This window comes from Neofelis nebulosa, chromosome 8 (assembly GCF_028018385.1).
Source record: "Neofelis nebulosa isolate mNeoNeb1 chromosome 8, mNeoNeb1.pri, whole genome shotgun sequence".
NCBI lineage: Eukaryota > Metazoa > Chordata > Mammalia > Carnivora > Felidae > Neofelis > Neofelis nebulosa.
Window position 1 is genome coordinate 47,992,697 of NC_080789.1, and position 20,574 is coordinate 48,013,270.

Genomic DNA, 20,574 nt, shown 5'->3' on the forward strand with positions numbered 1-20,574 from the left:
AGATTAAGGAGAAAAAATTTTAATCATCACTGAAGTTATACAAAAGCCTTTCAATACAACATCTATTCATGATTTAAAACAAGAGTCCTAGCCAAGGAAAAATAGAATGAAACTTCTTTAATTTGGCAAAGACCATCTTTAAAAAAAATTTACAAGTTATCATGTTAAATGGTGAAATTTGAAAGCATTCCTTTTGAAGTCATGAACAAGGCAAGAAACAAAAATTTGAGTATCTGAGGTAGCTAAGATAGTACAGTAATAACTCAGGGGTAGACAAAAAGACCAAGGGTACAGAAGAGAGAGTACAGAAATAAAACTACCCACATGTGAAAACTTGATTTGTGAGACAGGAAATTTCACATATCAGGGAAGAAAAGAAGAACTATTTCAATAAATAGCGTTGAGATAACCTATTATCCGTATGAAAAAAGTGAATTCATGTCCCATATCTCTCAAAAAAATCAGTTACTAGGAGATTTGAGGATTAAATGTGAAAACCATAAAGCACTTAGTTGAGAGAATGCCATCAAAAGTTATCAAGGAATATCATGAGAACAACCAACTGAATTCAATACTCAAATTATTTTACTCTTTTAATTTCCCTCCATATTTTATAAATAAATCAATTAAACAGCAACCATGTCAGAGCAAGTAGACTATCTGATTAAGAATATGATGCTAATGTTAATACAGAGCTGCCAATGTCCAATGACTTCACATCTTAAAGATATTACATATTTATATCTGCATTAAAGATCAACATGTTATTGTCAGGATTTGTTAACAAGGATTAAAACAAAAAAACAAAAAACTTCATGGTGCATTCAGTAGGTGTTTATATCAATATATGTGGCTATATCTCATTTCAAATAATAGCAATGATGTCCATGGTAAAATCTAAAAAGTGTTTCAGGTAAGTGGGCTTGTTAGTTTGACACTTCCCACTGCCCCTTGAATCGTACTTTTTACCAAATACCAGAACCTATCTTTGGATGCTTCAAGGAAGAAACACAATATATTAAGATAAAATCTCCCTTTGGAAGAGTAAGACTATATTTTAAAAAGGGGGGAGGGGAGAAATGGACCAAACAGACAACATATTCTTGGGACTTTCAAATAATTCTGAAATTAAAAGTGCCCAAAATATAAGTACAATTACTTAATATTATATAAGTACAATTATTACAATTACAAGGACACAGCTTTCACTTGGGGAACTTGGGGAACTATTAACACTGTATATATGACTGAAAGGATGAATTGGAAGGAACATTTATCCCAGTATAATTTTTGCTTTACAATACGGAAGTGTGTGTCCATCATGCAAAATAAATTCATTCCCACTTCATCCACCATCAAAACACCCTCTCCTTCTTCACCCAAAACACACACATGTATACAAAGTGGACGTTTTCCATCTAAACTGTAAGCCTCTTGCTCACATGAAAACAAAATGATTTTAACCACACACAAGCTCTAGCAACTCAGATTTGTAGTTTCTACATGCTGCCCACACAGCATTTTGTGAGCATGTGATTAGGAGGAATGATGCACAATCACACCACATTCCTTCCCTCAGCTCACACATCAAGAACTTGCCCTCTCAGCTGCATTCTTCTCCAAACAGCCATGGTCACCTTAGCAACCCAGTGCTCCTAATATGGACAGCTGGTCCATTTAAAGTCAGCCCTTCTTGGCAGGAAAAACGCTTGTTCTTCAAACTGGCGGAGAGAGGAGAGGTTTTCTTTTCAATACACATTACAGGGGTTGATTTAACTCGATCAGCACTTTTGTTCTGTGGCAGCAATTTGTGTCAAGTTTCAACCTATTCTGAGTTTTTGGTTTTTTGGTTTTGTTTTGTTTTGTTTTGTTTTAATCTGAAAGCAAGTGGCTAAAAAAAAAAAAAAAAGGCAGCTCATATGGAATTCTAAAGAGTTTAACGTGAAACAAAGAGTATCTGAAATAACTATATTCTTTTATAAAAATGATAAAGCTATCCACATTTTCTAAAGTTGAAATTTACTTAAATTACATTTGAAGTCTTAACATACAATAATAAATCAGAGTTTATTTCTGAGTAACAAAAACACTGCTAAACTTCAAAGTCCTATAACTCCAATCTACTCAGTAGACTATGAGTCAATCTGTGTTCCTTCATCCCACCACCTACATGTGAAATCTCTCACAATCTTTCCACAGGATCAAATGTCAACTAGGTATTGAAACCAAATGGTTAGCATATCCAAAAACACTCCAGACCTAGAACGCCCTAGGATAAAACTGGACTATTCAAAACCAAACTTGATCTGTACTTATACCACTAAAGCTAGCCTGAACCAAATTAAGTCACTCAGGATAAAAGACACAGGTTTATAACACAGTTTTCTTGATTTTCATACTACAAATGACTTGGGGGGAGGGAATTACTATGTACTGAAATATGTGAGATCAAATTCCTTGTTCCATTCCCACAAATTGAGGATTCTAATCTCCTATCCATCAAAATTAGACACCAAAGTGTCTGTTTACCAAAGTAAACAGCCATGTTCAAAACTTAAAAATATCTAAATGTATAGTTCTAAATTGGAAATATTTCTGAAATAATGTTCCACATAACAGTAGCCAACAAAATCCAAGTGAATTTGTTAAGTGTTGCTTTAGTGAACCTTAAGGTTAAATCAATCAATTACTCTCTGGCTATATTTTTGTTTGTATATGTGTGTGTTTTTTAAAACTTTTTAGGCTATGAGGTTCTTTCAGGTTAGAAAATTTTCTTTTAGTCTAAAACTAGTAATTACATCTTCCATTTAGAGCAAAATATCAGTTGATAGGGAACCTAAAGCTAAGTCCACTTCTGGTTGCATCATTTGTAAAATGAGAATACTACACTATCTGTTTTACTTAGGCCATCTCTTAATATAACAAAGTGAGACTGATGAAATTACTATGCCATACAAAATACTCAAAAACGAATGAAACTAGAGAAAGAGATTATGTTATCTGATGTATAATTCTCTGAACTGTTACTTTTAAAAACAGTGTTCAATCAACAATGCATGGGATACCAACTCAATATTAACTTCAAGAGTTGCTGGTTGGGGTGCCTGAGTGGCTCAGTTGTCTCTCCCTCTCCCTCTGCCTCTTCACTGCTCTCTCTCTCAAAATAAATAAATAAAAACTTAACAACAACAACAACAACAAAAGAGTTACTGGTTTTCCCACCAGAACTTGTATAAATACTTAAGTGTTGACATATAAATAACTACTTCTTTCAAAAAGCCTCAACATTGACTTCACTTTTAGCAAACATGAATTCCTTTACCCTTTTCCATTTCATGACTGAATTAGTAGCACATTTTCTCCTAGCCCCCAGAACTAAGTGCCCCTAAGATCCTCCTCCCACACAAACTTCTCCCCACAAGGTACCTTTAGCTTCTTCTCTGTGATGGAAGCCATTCCCTGATCTGATCACAGCTGTCATTGCCCTTCTTCTAAAGTCAGGGATCACCCCATCCTCTCATAGGAGTGTTCCTCTCTCTTTCCTCTTCATTACTGCAAGGCATACCATCACCTTGGACTTGGAGCTTCCCAAGTTCCCACTCTGACAGTTTATAGTTAGGGGATCCAACAGAAGTTGCTTCTGCTAATAATATGCTACTCTAGATGAAACTGTGTTTCTGCATCCCAAATTTAGAAAGCTGCATTTGTACTGTTTTTTTCTGTGTTAGATTCAGTGATGTGGATTCAGAAAACATGGTTATGCTTCAAAGAAATTAAAAACAAAGTAAGATGAATGTTCAAATATAATATGTAGAAATTAATAGGTAATCAGTAATAAGGAGGTTCCAAAATATTACTGGTATCTTTCAACTATTAAGCTTTTGTGGGCTAACACTGAGACCTGAGCATTTTAACACAATGTTTCTAGAAGAAAAATAGATGTTTTTGTTAGGTCCCACAATTTTTTCCTTTCACTGTTCTAACAGATTCTCAGCCTCTGAAACAGATGTTTATATCTCCTCTAATCTTCCATCGCATCTAATTCACATTCTTTAAATTCAATTCTAATATTTAAAAAGTGAACACAAATTGGCCTTTTCTTAATGCTCATTGTAATGTTCCTTATACATTTAAGGAATTTTACATGTAACAGTTTCATTTTAATAAACAACCTAAAATACAACGTACCAGTTGGACAAAACAAATTAGACGAACATTCAACAACATGGCCAGATCTCAGAAAAACAGAAGAGTGAGGTGGGCGAAGGTGACTACAAGAATTGGACTAAGACCTACCGTATAATTAAAATACACAAAATAATAAAACCTTTCCTAAGACATAAAAGGATAGATATGAAACATGTTAAAAAGTCACTTATATGAGGACCAGTAAAAGGTGAAAGAGTTATATGATCTAAAGAGACACCTGAGTATGTATGGGAACTAGTTACAAAGGAAAACAGAAAAATAGTCCTTTAATGAACCAATGAGGATGGGTATGACACAAACTGAGGAATATCATTAACTCAATATTTCAAACATAGCTATCCTCTTTCATAATAAACCAGTTGCTCAAAAATTTAAACAATTTTTTAAACTGTGGTAAAGTGTATGTAACATAAAATTTATCATTTCAACCATTCGTTAGTGCACAATTAACAACAGTTTTTCTAAAGTTGTCATTGTCCTTTTAACCTTTGTGTAGGAAGATGATACTACATAAATATGAATAATCATGTTTTGATTATTTTCTACTCTAAAATAAAGTTACAAGAGCATCTGGGCATTTATAAAAATAAACATTTATGGAGCACTTACAGGGGAGCCCTATGGGTACCAGATACTATGATCCATCACTGTCATACACTGTATTATGTGTCATACAATGTATTACACATTATACATTGTATTAATGTCGAAGATTCAAATTTCATTTTCCAAAAGAAGAGGGACAAAGATGTAACAGATCAAGTTCACTAAGATTAAATCTTGGGAAATTTCTGTTTTCGCTTTAAGCATGATGGTCCAGGAAAAAGGGGATCTGGATTTCTCCTGTAGTACTGTCTTTGAGTAGTGCCCTAAAGGATCAGATAGTGCTACACACAGGTTCCAGGACTCCCTGAAGCCTCTAGAAGTAGAAGAAAAACACAGGGGAAAAGCTACACAAGAAACTTGTACGTGAAAACTATTGATGCATTGCTCCCCGTCCCTCCTCTTCAGCCAGTGGGTCCCTTTATTTTAACCCTCTGTTTTCAGTTCTCAGGATAAAAACGGACCTAATTAAATCTGTGGGAAAGATGTGTTTGAGGGTGCATGTTCCCCTCAGCACACATTACATTGAAAAGGAGAATGAGAGTTATTGATCTGAATAATTCACTTTATAAGCATTTTCCAGTTGTCAGATTAATCTGCAGTGATCACTACTACCTATACCAAAGAGTTCCTGAGAAAATTTAAACGATGTAATCTCTTAAGGCCAAGCAACTGATTTTAAGTTCTTGGCATACCAAGAGGAGCACACCAATATATACTCAGTTGAACATTTCATCCTTCAGCAGTCCAAAGAGTATAATAATCTAAATGATGACTGAAAATCCATTGTAAAGATGATCATTTAGGATTTTTTTTTTAATACTAGATGCTACTCAATCTTTTCTTATCTACCCAGTAGAAAGCACTCCATTTTTTAAACCAAATACAGGAGTTATATAATTTCCATAGGTGGAAACATAGCTAAATAATCTCCTTTAACTTAGCCCCTAAAAGAGCTTCTATGAATCTTCTACTGCCCTGAGTCATTTAGGTAAAAGGTAAATGGGCCCCAATGGAAAAAGAGAACTTTCTTCCTAAAATGGACAAACCCACTCCTAACAACGCTAGGAATGAGTTCCTTAATAATGCTAGGAAGATGCCATGAAAAGCAGTATTTGAGTGTCAAAAGGTGATGACTTTTATCACGTCCTTTTAATCTTAACTTCAAATAAGATGAAATGCATCTTGTTTGAAAATTCTGAGGAAGAAGGAGCTAACAAATTTGTGATAATCTTGGAATAATCAAGAAAAGATATGAAATAAATATAGGGAAAAGGATTAAAAAAATCAAAAGCAATTAAGCCTGTATTTGACCATATTTGTTTTATTACTATATTAATAATTTCTTACCTTGTGGAATTCTCTTCTGAGAGAAACAGATACAATTCTGTTCCTAAAAAAATTTCAGGTAGAAAAGTTGAAATGTTAGTTTCAAAAAAGGAAGTCCCTTAAAAATGAAGAGATAACAAAATGCTAATACAGTACATTCAGAATATTATGACACTTGATATTACCAAAGCTTAAGAGATAATAAGTCTCTAATAATAAAAGTACTTTAATATTTTATTAAAATATCTATAAAACTTATAATGTTTATTATTTTTCATTATTACAAAAACACTATTCCACTGATTACCAAATTATTTCTTCTAGGTACACAATGATATCTTGGCACATTTTCATATTCTAAAATACCAGTACTCAACTGGGTTTTACTCTCACCAAGATTTGATGCCTGAAGGGTAGTTTTTAAGTATAATCCATAGGTCACAAAATTCACCTCTTTAAAGTGTAAAATTCAGTGGTTTTTATACTATATTCAGAAAGTTGTGTAACCATCACCACCATATTATAGCAGAACATTTTCATTACCCCAATAAGAAACTCTGTCCTGAAGAATACATTATTTATTTATTTATTTAAATTTACATCCAAGTTAGTTACATGTAGTACAGCAATGATTTCAGGAGTAGATTCCTTAGTGCCTCTTACCCATTTAGCCCATCCCCCCTCCCACAACCCCTCCAGTAACCCTCAGTTTGTTCTCCATATCTAAGAGTCTCTTATGTTTTGTCCCCCTCCCTGGTTTTATATTCTTTTTGCTTCCCTTCCTTTATGTTCATCTGTTTTGTATCTTCAAGTCCTCATATGAGTGAAGTCATATGATATTTGTCTTTCTCTGACTCACTAATTTCACTTAGCATGATACCCTCTAGTTCCATCCACATAGTTGCAAATGGCAAGAGTTCATTCTTTTTGATTGCTGAGTAATACTCCACTGTATGTATATGTGTGTGTGTGTGTGTATGTATATATATATATATATATATATATATATATATATATATAGTGTGTGTGTGTATATATATATATATACCACATTGAAGAGTACTTTTTTAATATATGAAATTTATTGTCAAATTGGTTTCCATACAACACCCAGTGCTCATCCCAAAAGATGCCCTCTTCAATGCCCATCACCTACCCTTCCACAAATTTAATTTTAAAATATAAAAGAAGCACACTCTTCATAACACTATGAGCAAAATGTTTTTTTGTTTTTTTTTTTTAAATGTATAGAACAAAAACTGGTAAGGAAAACAAATATCCAAGAATTTTAGGAGTAGCTATATTTGGATAGTGGTATTATAGTGACTCTTTGTCACATGTCTCCTCTAACACTATGATTTTATAATATTACTTCTATGGTTCTTAAAAAGGTACAGCACAGACATACATTTTCTAGAGTCATACACTACAATTTGTACTACAATCCAAAGTAAAAACAGAAATACAAGTTAACACTTAAGAAAATGTCCACAATACTTTTTATTAAATGTTTTTCAAAGGAGATAAAATAAGTATAAATTTAAAAAGAAAATTTCGCCACACTTACTAATCTGGTTGAAAAGCCACAGCTGCATCTTACTTTATGACAAACTGACTGTTTCATCACTTTTGCATCTGGGCATCTACTTCTTAATGGTCATTTCTGAAATAAAGATGTAGTCATTAAGAACACATTATAACAAAAACACAAAATCTTTAAGGACAATTTTCTAAGTTTTAGAGTCTACAAGAGAGGGAACTATCAAAACAATTCTTGAGCAACCTTCTAATAAAAAACATTAACAGGGCTGACGATGAGGTGAGAAGGATGGAATATAGGCTATCGTCCCACAGGACCAGAATTACACATTTCTGTTACACAGACTAAGTATAAAGATCTATAATTCTTCAGTCCTCAATGCCTTCCACTCACCAGCAGGGTCTTGCAACTCCCTAAGAATGCCATTTACAGACTAGAAAAGGGAAAAAGGAAGATGAAGAGGAACTCTAAAACCCCACATTTGAAAACAATAAATGAATTATACAGGTTTGTCTATTTCCCCTTGCATCTTTTTTTTTGAATGTTTATTTATTTTGAGAGAGAGAGAGAGAGAGAGAGAGAGAGAGAGAGAGAGAGAAAGCACGAGCAGGAAAGGGGAAGCGAGAATAAGAGAAAGAATCCTAAGCAGTCTCCATCCCACACTGTCAGTGCAGAGCCTGATGCAGGGCTCGATTTCGTGAAACATTAGATCATGACCTGAGCCGAAATCAGAAGTGGGACACTCAATGGACTGAGCCACCCAGGCATCCCAATTTCCCCCTCACATCCATAGAAAGTAAGATCCAGAGAGAATTTTTACTGGTTTTATTTACAGATATCTTTTAAGCACTTAAGGCAATGGTTGCCATGCAGTAAGTGCTCAGTAAATATTTACTCAAAGAATGAATAAACTGACAAGTGATTTAACTTTAATTGATGAAATATTTAATCTGGTAGTATTTCAAAACGGCAAAGTCTCAAAATGCCATTCCCTCCACATATACACCACTGATATCAATGCCAACTACATCATCATTATTGTTTCTTCCCCCAGTAAACAAAGCCCATAATTAAAAGATAAGACATGAGGGGTGCCTGGGTAGCTTACTCAGTTAAGCGTCTGACTTTGGCTCAGGTCATGATCTCACAGTGTGTGAGTTCAAGCCCCGCACTGGGATCTGCAATGAGAGCACGGAGCCTGCTTCAGATCCCTCGGTCTCTCCCTCTCTCTGCCCCTCCTCCACTCTCTCAAAAATAAACAATCAATCAATCAATCGATGCTACCAGCCTTCGAGGAATTTGTAATTTTGTTTTTGGAATCTTTGGGGAAAACTCCTAAAAGGGAACTGCTAGACAAATGATTGCTAAATGTTGCAGGTGGGGTATTCTTTTTTTTAAAACTTGTATGCTCTTGGGGCACCTTGATAGTTCAGTTGGTTAAGCATCCAACTTCGGCTCAGGTCATGATCTCACGGTTTGTGGGTTTGAGCCCCGCATCGGGCTCTGCGCTGACAGCTCAGAGCCTGGAGCCTGCTTTGGATTCTGTGTCTCCCTCTTTCTCTGCCCCACCCCTGCTCCTGCACATGCACGTGCTCTCTCTCTCTCTCTCTCAAAAATAAACATTAAAAAATTTTAATAAAAAAAAATGATCAACAGCTACTAAAACCATTAGGTAAAAGATTGATGGGAAACCTCATAATGGCTAAATCCGGTCGACAAAACTTGAACCCAGTGATTAATCTTAACATCATTAAAAATGGGTCAATCAAACATTATGTGCAGAAATACTCATCACTATCCATTACGTATTCATCCCAGGAGCTCCAGTTTCAAAAGACATCCATAATGTTACTACTTTCAACACTTCCAATCTGACCACCATGGTCCATGCCACCTTAGTTCTCATCTGCATTACTCTAATAGTTCCCTATTCGATCTCCCAGTCTCCCCCTCTGCTCATCTCAACAAGTCAATCAGATTAGTCATTTTCAAAAGAAAGTCAGATCATATCATTCTGCTCAAAGCCTCTAATTGAGTCCATCTTACTAGCCTAAAAGCCAAAACCCTACAACAGCCATAAGGACCATGATTTGAAATATCCCTTCCACATCTCTCTAACCTCATCTCCTACTACTCTCCCCCTTGTTCACTCCATTCTCGCCACATTGGCCTCTTTCCTTTCCTTAAACACTTCAAGCACATTCTCACTTCAAGGCCTCAGGACCTGCATTTCCCTCTGCCCAGAAAAGCAGATACGGGTCTTATACCTCCTCTACTTCCTCTAGGACTTGGTTTTTACAAGTTATCAAGTTATCTCATCAAAGAGACAGGTCCTGGTACCCTAGGCAAGCCAAAATATCTGTCTCTGATTTTCTTATCTGGCAGAGAATATGCAAGGAGAAATATTCTGGAGATAATAATCATCTGAAATATGAACATCACCAATTACCATATCTTTTGTGTCTAAACATCTGTAAGACTATATTGCCCCTTTTATTTTTTTAATTTTTTTAAATATTTATTTTTGAAAGAGAGAGACAGAACATAAGCAGAGAGAGAGAGAGAGAGAGAGAGAGAGAGAGAGAGAGAGAGAGAGAGAGAGAGAGAGAGAGAGAGAGAGAGAGAGAGAATCCAAAAGCAGGCTCCAGGCTCTGAGCTGTCAGCACAGAGCCTGATGTGGGGCTGGAACCCACAAACCATGGGATCATGACCTGAGTGAAAGTTGGACACAACTGACTGAGCCACCCAGGTGCTCCTATACTGTCCCTTTTAAAAGATTCTTATGGTCCCAATTTCAAAGAATTAATAAAGATATAACCACCATAGTGCGTTTTTTTTCTTTTTTTGGTTTTGTTTTTAATAAAATCATCTGTGCCATAACTCTAGGAAGGAGTAGTAAATGATGTGAATTAAATGACTCTCATTAAAAAACAACTAGCAAAATAAATGGCCCTTTCCCCCCACTCCTTTAGGGACTTCTGTTTGGGATTACATTATAAAGTTCCAAGTAATTTCAAAAGTTTAAACTACTTTCGAATTTGTTATCTTTAGGCACCATGACCACCAGAAAGAATCAAAAGAACTAACTTTAACATGACCAGACTAGCTATGACATGGTAGGGATGTTTGAACTTAATTATTTTTCTTTAAATAAACAAACTCCCCCTGGGCTAAAGCCTACTCTGCCTTTTAAACATCCTGTGGCTGGCAAGCTTCAGAATCTTAAGAGATATAGCCAGGGGACAGAGAAAACAGCAAGTATGACTCAGTGATCACATTTAATAGTCTCTGAAGACCAAAACAAAGATACCAGTTCTGGCAAGAGTTCTCTAGAATTGCCCAAAAACTGACTTATCCACATACCTTTCATCTGAACAATCCTTTTTCACTTAGTTTAATGTTCACAAAGCATTTGTTATGTGCCTATCAAACCTTAGGTACAAAAATAAACCAAGAGTACAAGAAAAAAATCTGCAAGGGTTCTAAGGGTTGGATGATGAAATTTAATGTTAAAATCTGCTTTGTTTAGGGAGGGAGGTAAAGAGAAGTCTGAGTATTTTTGTGCTGAAATACCCCCACTCATTTAGAAATCAGACTTTAGCAAGTTCAACCACTTGAAAGAAGGCTAGTGATATTAAAGTAACCTTTCTTGAGCAACTTCTGTGCCAGATATTTACATTAGCTCACTTAATTCTCAGAACTTCTCTATGGGAAAGGTATTAACAAAGTACCCAGAGTAGTTAAACAACTTGTCCAAACCAGAAACAGGTCCAGGATGCAAGATCTTTCTTTCCACTATTATAATCTGCAGTAAAATAGAATAAAAGTATTAGTCACAAATACCACATCTGTCCTATAAGAATGACATGTAAATAAATCCAGGCTGCTCATTTAAGAAATGTGTTCCATTCTCCCAAAGTTGCTTTAGGTAAGAGGACAAAAGGGGAAAGTTCACTGTTACCTATTAATAAGAAACCTCTGGCATTAAGAGACGAATCAGAAAAATATGCTACATTTAGATCTGAGGGAACTGAGTAAAAGTAAATTAGTCATACTACAGTCACTAATTAGTATTCATTCACAATCACCTCTAAGTCACTGATGGCTGTTCCATACACTCTGAGAAGTCAAGGAAGAAACATTAAGATTTATTGAGTACATAAATGTTTTTCCACACAGTTTCTGTACTTTTGGGGATGTTTGAAACATTTCTCTCGCACGATATAGGTATATGGATACATACAAATATATACATTAAAGTATCCCATTAATTTCTTAAAATTTGCAACAAAATTATTAGTTATGATTTCTAATTTTCCTTTTCTAGAAAATTCTCTCATGTGGAACACCTTAGTTCCTGACTCCATGGGATGACCCTTATTGGCCTCAGTTCTTTATACTGAACAGAATCTGATTTTTAATGAGTCTTCTATCAGAAAATTATTTCTCTCAGAAATGTTAACTTATTATTAGGTGTACCCACCACCTAGGACACAGTAAAAGTAACATACCTATTGTAAAATAAAAAGGCCAACTACTTATCAGGACACATCACCCAAGAAAGGTAGCCTTGCTTCACTAATGTCCTCAGTTATTTGGAGAAAGTGAAAATTCCTTGGAACAAATTATCCCCATTGATTAAAAACATGCCATTTAAATACTCCTTTACAGAGAAGAGACTCAACAGATTGATAATCTAAAGTTTCCAAAGGCCTAAATACATATGCTAGTCTTCTAAATACTTAACTGTGACTTGAGAATTTTCAGCATAAATTAACACTTAAAAATTATCTCTCTCACAATTTTAATTCATTGCACTGATAGTTAGGAACAATGAAGGGAAAGGAAGAAAAGGCAAGGATACACTCTCCCCCAGGGCACTGATAACAACCTTATTTTAAAAAAAAAAAAAGAAAAAAAAAACCCTTAGGATTTTAGTGTTTCAGAACAACAAAATACTTTGTGTGCAGACCTGTCATTAAGACTATAAAGAGGGGCGCCTGGGTGGCTCAGTCGGTTGAGCGTCCGACTTCAGCTCAGGTCACGATCTCGTGGTCCGTGAGTTCGAGCCCCACGTCGGGCTCTGGGCTGATGGCTCAGAGCCTGGAGCCTGCTTCCGATTCTGTTGTCTCCCTCTCTCTCTGCCCCTCCCCCGTTCATGCTCTGTCTCTCTCTGTCTCAAAAATAAATAAAACGTTAAAAAAAAATTTTTTTTTTTAAAAAAGACTATAAAGAGAGGGGTGCCTGGGTGGCTAAGTCAGTTGAACGTCAGACTTCGGCTCAGGTCATGACCTCAGGTTTATGAGTCTGAGCCCCACATCAGGCTCGCTGCTGTCAGCATGGAGCCCACTTCAGATCCTCTGTGTCCTTCTCTCTCTGCCTCTCCACTGCTCACTCACTCTCTCTCATCAAGTAAACATTTAAAAAAAAAAAAAAAAAAAAAAAGACTATAAATAAAGATAATGGGTTTTGAGGTCAATGTTGGGGGCATCACCTACAGCATTTGCTATTTTGTTTTATATTTTAAGAAAATGGAAATGCATCATGTACAGAGTATTATTTCTAAAAACTTTATCATAAATACAATGTCTCCTTACAGTTAATGTCTGCCTCTTTCTCTGTCCTTTCCCCTGGCACTCACACACAAAGCATGAATTACTGTTATTTTTTAAAACTTTCGTTTTGTATACAAACATGCTACACACATGCTGTCCATGATATAAAATGTATTTCTTAGTAAGAAACAATATGATATCTTAACATGAGATTCTATGTAGAACATCAAGGTAAATATTTTCAGAGTTAATTTTCTTCTGTGTCTTCAAAATTATACATAACAAGGAGATTTACATAACAAGGAGATTTATACAAATCTATCATCGAGTGTGTGGCTTTATTGTTTTTGGGGAATTTTATTTTATTTTTTATTTATTTATATATTTATTTTACATTTATTCATTTTTGAGAGACAGAGCAAAAGTGGGGGAGGGGCAGAGAGAGAGGGAGACACAGAATCCAAAGCAGGCTCCAGGCTCTGAGCTGTCAGCACAGAGCCCGACGTGGGCCTTGAACTCACAAATTGCGAGATCACCACCTGAGCTGAAGTCGGATGCCCAACCAACTGAGGCACCCAGGTGTCCCATTTTGGGGGAATTTTAATACTATGCACAATAAAATATTCACTATGTCTTGGTATTAAAGCAGGTTTACCTTCAGTACTATTTATTCCAGAGAGTTAAGTTACTTGAATACTGAAAAACCTCAGTATTTGGTATCCTCTTCTTGAAGATGCTATCCTCATATGTATGTGTCCAGGAACTGTCACCCAACTCCACTAACTTCCTCAAAAGTGGAAACACTTTTTATAATACTCACTTCAGCCCTTTTCTTTTCTAGGTGATAATCCATAATTTCAAAAATAGAAGTCAACCAAGAAGAGTTACAATTTTTTTTCTAAATTCCTACTTATCTGTTAGGAGAAAAATACCATCTCCTTTCTTCAGTAGTTCTGGTGGGCTCTAAATATTTTTCAGTAATGTATTGGAGACATTTTTTCCCACAACCAAACTCTAAGATAATTTCTCATGATGTGTATTGTACAAGGGACAAAAGAAAGAAGGAATGTCTTCAACTAGTTTCCAGCAAACTGAAAAACAGAATTCATGTCCCATGAAAAGACTCCAATAAATCCATATCCCGAAGCACTCAATACAACTATACCTGTTTTCTTTGAACTACAACAGCTATTTAATACCATTTCTCCTAAAAATCCACAAAACTTTTAGTTACAGCCATCAGAAAATTCAAAGGAATTCAGTGGCCCTCCACAACTTCTGCCTCCTTCATGATACATAAAGAACTTGCTTAATATTCTGTATTTAAATGGCATGTAGGGGAGAAGATGCTAGGAAGGAGGGTGAGAAAGACAAGCCTCATAAATTGGCCATATTAGAAATAACAGAACAGATTTTGAAAGTAGGGGGAAAAAAACTGTGAAATCATTTTGTATTTTACAGGTGAAGAAACTGAAGCAGCTTATGAATAAAGAAATAACTGAAGTTCATATTATAAATGGTATTTTCCCCCAAAGCTACCCATTCCAACAAATCTACAATAGGAATTTTTTTTAATGTTTTTATTTATTTTTGAAGGATAGAAAAAGAGAGAGCATGAGCAGGGGAGGAGCAGAGAGAGAGGGAGACACAGAATTCGAAGCAGTTTCCAGGCTCTAAGCTGCAGCACAGAGCCCGATGCGGGGCTCGAACTCACGAACTGTGAGATCATGACCTGAGCCGAAGTTGGATGCTTAATTAACCAACTGAGCCACCCAGGCACCCCTACAATAGGTATTTAAGGTTAATGCATACATAGCATAATCACAATAGACTGCCATGCTGAAGAGTTTAAAAGAATCCATGAATTCTGAGTGTAGTATGTTAAGTTAAGGGAAATTAGAAATGGCCTACATGTCCTTTAGGAAAGATAGAATTGTAGTAAGTAACCTGTTTCCTTGGTGCAGCTCTTTAAGACAGTCTGGGCTTGATGGATCGCTCTTCTGGCCCAGGATGATGTTTCTTAAAAGACGACTAATTAAACTCACCATTAGCTAATGTCCATAAAGATAAGAAACTGCCTGTATGCCAACATCACATTTTCAACCGGTATCTTAATAAAAGGACTACTGCCCATTTGAGGGTTGCTGGTCCACTAAAAATATTAATAAAAGAGGCATAAATCTCAAAGTAAAGTAGCAGAATAGCAGAATAAACATCAACTGCATTTATACAAAAATCCTTTGTATACAGCCAGCATTGGACCAAAACAAGAAATTCATAGAGAAATAAGAGTTCTCAAATTAAAATTTATATCCTAGGAAAGATCAGATGGAGGTAAGGACAAAAAACATAGTATATTCAATATTAAAAACATAATACACAAAGAGGACAAAAATCACTTTTAATTTCATGGACACTGAACTTACATCATGTATTTCTCTAGCACCTCACCCACATTTAGACTGCCTACAAGAGTATGTGTGTCGAAGGGCACTTGATCTACTCACTTTCACAAAAATTATAGCTGCCCATTTAGTCCCAAAGGCACAAGTGAATAAAATAACATTATTATAAAGTTCTATTTTGGTAGCACAGAAAAATCTGCAGGACAGACAGACTTGTACTAAAGGAATAATTAACAAGAGTTGTGGTTTATGAAGAAATACTCTAGCTTCGCTGACATCATAGTAACTATGGGAGTTTCTCTTTATAATTCTTCCCCCCAAACCAAGTTGGATACATCCCAAGTTAAATAACAGCTCCTGTTTATTACTCCTAGATATCACATATTTTTTTTAGCTCTAAAATAGAAGTACATAAGTCAATTGGTACACAGGCTGGTACACAGGCTGAAAACTTACTGTTTAGAGAGTGCACGGATTCCAACTTAAAAAAAAAAAAAAAAAAAGGCCTCAATGATTTTCCTAAAACAGAGGAGGGAGTTCCACTGTTTTTCAAGCTACCATTACAAATAACCATGGACACAAAGAATGCTGCTTACAGGATAACATATGTGTCCCCTCCCCTTCCTTCCATATGTATTTGTCTCTTCCGTGTGTGTGTGTGTGTGTGTGTGTGTGTGTGTGTGTGTGTGTGTGTGTGTCAGAGAGAGAGAGGGAGAGGGAGAGGGAGAAGGAGAGAGAGAGAGAGAGAGAGAGAGAGAGAGAGAGAGGTTTCTCCCTTCCTGCCTCAGTCTTGGTCACTCTTTGTCTCCTCTCCTTCTTGTCCATCTGTCTCCCTCACACTCAGTAATTAGCTTCCAAGCACTGATATTCAGAAATAAAGCACTTTATCAGAGTGTGTAGGCTGTGGCAAAATCACAAAATGAGAAATTACAATTCACAACATGAGAAAAAGAAAATATTCAGTCAGTTGACAATAGATAATTAAAGCCACAAATTTTCAACTTCCTTTAAAATGCCTAAGTACATATATATATATATATATATATATATATATATATATATACCATACATAGATTTTAATAAACTGAGTAGAGTCAATCTAGCAGATTTATTCACAGGATTTTGAGCTAAATACATTGGGGAGAAATTTTCTAAAAAAGAGTCCATTTAATGAAGAGGATGAGCACAGGCTTTGCGATCATGGCTCTGAGTTGGGGTCTCAGCTCTGAGCTGACTTAACCGTATGATCTCTCTTGGCCTACTTCACATGTAATGTTGTGAGGACGATCTGCGTAGTGCTTGTAAGGCACTTAGCATGGGGGCTGCCACACAGCGAGGGCTCAACACATGTTACATATAAAACATCAGACGCAGTGGATGTTTATCATTCTTTTTGTCTGCCTAGCATCTGAACTGTCCCTTAAGTTTGGGAACTTCCCCACCTTATGATCTCAGAAGGTCAAATAGTTTTCCTCATCTTTTAAGAGACTCCCTCCCCCCCGTTTGTGTTTTCAAAAGGTTAAACATTTTCCCACATGTCCTATACATATAGGACATTAGCTCTGCCAAACACACATGCCCAGCCCAGACTATGAATAGGCAACTAGCGAGCAGGAGAAAGAGAGACCAGAATGAACTCTCTCTCACATTAACAGTGGAGTAACTGCAGCAAGGTCAAGTCCAGGGCAGAGGTGGCAGCACTTAGAGTCATCCAGAGCTAGCCGCGCCACTGGGGCAGGCTGTGGCGTCTGTCAGTCTGTCTCTAGATGCTACCAGCATCCTCATGGGAATCATTGTGCAATGTGATTTTGGGCATTGTTTCTGGCTGCTTAGCCCTGAATACTGGTTCTCTAACCCTGGAGCAACAGTTTGATGAGCCCCTGAGCTCCACTCAGTATCCTTTTAAAATACCCGATATGTTTGAACTGGTTTTTACTGCCACCAAGAATTCCTACTGACAAATCAGGTAAGGGTAACATCCATTTTCACTTGCCCCACCTCCACATGAGAAAAAAGACTACTTTAAACCTCACCAGAGACACAAAAGTAGTGTTCACTTTCAACCAATTGATTTATCCTGTGAGGTCTTAGAAATCTTATTTTTATAAATTTTATTTATTTATTTTTTTAATTGAGAGAGAGAGAGAGAGAGAGAGAGAGATGTGCACACGCACAGGGAAGGGGCAGAGGGAAGGAGAGAGAATCTTAAGCAGGCTCAAGATTGTGGAGCCCAATGTGGGACTTGACCTCACAACTGTGAGATCAGGACTTGATCACTCAGGACTCACAGTTGTGAGATCAAGTCCTGAGCCAAAATCAAGAGTCATATGCTTAACGAACGAGCCACCCAGGCACCTCAATTACTTTTATAAATTTTAGATAACCATTTTCCTAATGTAGAAAATGAGAAATACCTAATCAGCTTTAGATTTATATCAAAGGAATACAGTCAATAATAAGTAATGACACAAGAAAATGCCTACATGCAAAGAGTAACTATCATTGAGATAACAAATTATTCTAACATGCCTAAAACCATCCTGTATCTACTCTCAACAGCTTTCTTCCCAGTAGGAGCTACTACTCACTTGAGGCTCTACAACCAAGGCACTCCCTCTGTTTCTAAGGGTCATTTTAAAGTCAAAATCTTAAAAATTATTATCTAAAGCCTTAAATATTCCTCTCTTTTGTGTGAACAAATAACTAGGTAAAATATCTGCATTTAACACAATTATTCGATTCTCTGTTAAAACAGCGCAGCACAAGTAGGTACCTGAATCCCACAGGCTGATTTTTCAATATGTAAAACACACTCTTCTTCTTCCGCTAGATTTCTCTGCAGGGCTATTTTACAGTTCAATAATGCTTTTTCCACTGTTTAAAATGTTAAAGCTCAAATATGTTAATTTTATGACTAGCAGATATAAATGTGATACAAGGTTTGTGAGGAGAGTAAAACCAGGGGACTAAATGTGTTTTGTTTTGTTTTGAATCTCAGGAGCCAGTTACCATATAGAGTTGAAACTATGCTTTAATGACTATAAAAACAATCTAAACAATCAAACATAGCTTTAAAAAAAACCTGAAAGTCTTTTTGGATTAAAATTTAGAACAAATAAACATCTGGAAATGCATGTTGGTATCTACTATATACCTAACATATTAAAAATTAGGAAGAAAAAAACCTGAATTTTGGCAGAGCTCTGTGGGGGAAGAATGAAGGCCATAGATTTTTAGCATTCATGACAATCATGCCTTAGAGCTATGTTAAGGACAGAAGTAGTTGAGGCCATAAAAGTTAAACTACTTGCCAAAAAAACCTATCTTCTGATTTCTAGCTGAATGATGTCATTAAAATATCTTCAGCTTGTCCTTCAAATTGAGTCAAAATAAAGTTAGCTGAACACCATATGGTATTAATTCCTGGATTTAACAATAACAAAAAAATATTAAAGCCAAGGCAAGTGATTTCAAAATCTAACTGCTAATACTCTTTTTAATATAAATAAGAATTTAATTTATGATACTTTATAAATACCCTGGACTTATCAATGTAGAAAAGGTCATCAAAAAAGGTTTTTTATAGTGTCCATAACTTCATTTCTATAAAACTTCCACAATTTCTTATAAAGTGAAATCACTTTTGCCTATGTTTCATTAATCATTAATTAATCATTAATCATTGCTTATGATTCCATTAATCAACAGCTATAATTTATTATTTGTAGTTTACTGAAAATGAGTAGGCTCCACAGCTCAGTGGTTAGAGCCCTGGTCTTGTAGTTTACTGTATAACCTCATAACATAACTTATACCTAAACAACATAAATTTAAATGTATGCCATTTAACAACAACGACAAATTTTTTCTGGTTGTAATCCACCCATCCTAAAAGAAGACCATAATCCTTTACAGAAACGCTCCTTTGCATTTGGTTGCCTTATACTAAACATAGTAGGAGATCTCTATTTAGGGAGTAAGAAGAAAAAGTTCACACAGAACCTAACTCTTCTTGGGGCTTGGTCAATTAAGCATCCAACTCTTGATTTCAGCTCAGGTCATCCATGAGCTCACAGCTGATGAGATCAAGTCCTGCATCAGGCTCTGCATTGACAGCATGGAGCCTGCTTGGGAGTCTCTCTCTCCCTCTTTTCTCTCTCTCTCTGCCCCTCCCACATGTACATGCTCATGCATGGGTTCTCTCTCAAAACAAATAAACTTAAAAAAAAAAGAAGAACCTCTTCTTTAAATGAGGCACATTCAAAAAATAAAATGAGGCACGTTCAAGTTAGCCTTTCAAGTTGGCCATATTTGTGTTTCATGAGAGGCCTAGAAGAAACAGGACTAAAGAGGGCCTAGGGCTATTTCTGGAATAGTACTCTATTATGAGTAATTTCTGTTATCAAACAACAACAATCAAAACATTTAATTTTTTCTTTTTTTTAATGTTTATTTATTATTCTGAGAGACAGAGTGCAAGTCGGGGAGGGGCAGAGAGAGGGAGACACGGAATCTGAAGCAGGCTCCAGGCTCCGAGCACTGTCAGCACAGAGCCTGATGCAGGGCTTGACCTACGAACTGCAAGATCATGACCTGAGCTGAAGTCAGATGCTCAACTGACTGATCCCACTCAGGCACCTCATCAATCAAAACATTTTAAAAGGAGGCAGATGAGAGCTAACAAACTCCTATCAAAATAAGGTGCAAGAACAAAAAATACTTGAAACCCAAAAGAGAAAAGGGAAAGCGTCTGTGTATAAAAAAACAAAGAAGGGACACCTGAGTGGCTCAGTCAGTTGAGTGTCCAACTTTGGCTCAGGTCATCATCTCGCGGTTTGTGAGTTCCAGCGCCACACTGGGCTCTGCACTGACAGCTTAGAGCCTGGACCCTGCTTCGGATTGCATGTCTCCCTCTCTCTCTGCCCCTCCCCAA

General features: G+C 36.3%; 1 protein-coding gene across 3 annotated transcripts in view; it reads right to left on the reverse strand.

Annotated features, from left to right (window-relative positions):
• The window catches only part of FRS2 (fibroblast growth factor receptor substrate 2), a 112,492-nt gene that overhangs the window by 53,701 nt on the left and 38,217 nt on the right, over positions 1-20,574 (reverse strand). For 2 of the 3 annotated variants that reach the window (XM_058682153.1, XM_058682154.1), the window contains exons 2-3: positions 7,709-7,804; positions 6,163-6,205 (exon numbers count right to left, since the gene is read on the reverse strand). The exons of the other annotated variant lie outside the window; for it this stretch is intronic. The gene's annotated coding sequence lies outside the window, so the exon portion shown is untranslated. The remainder of the gene's footprint in view (positions 1-6,162; positions 6,206-7,708; positions 7,805-20,574) is intronic. 3 annotated transcript variants of the gene reach the window in all.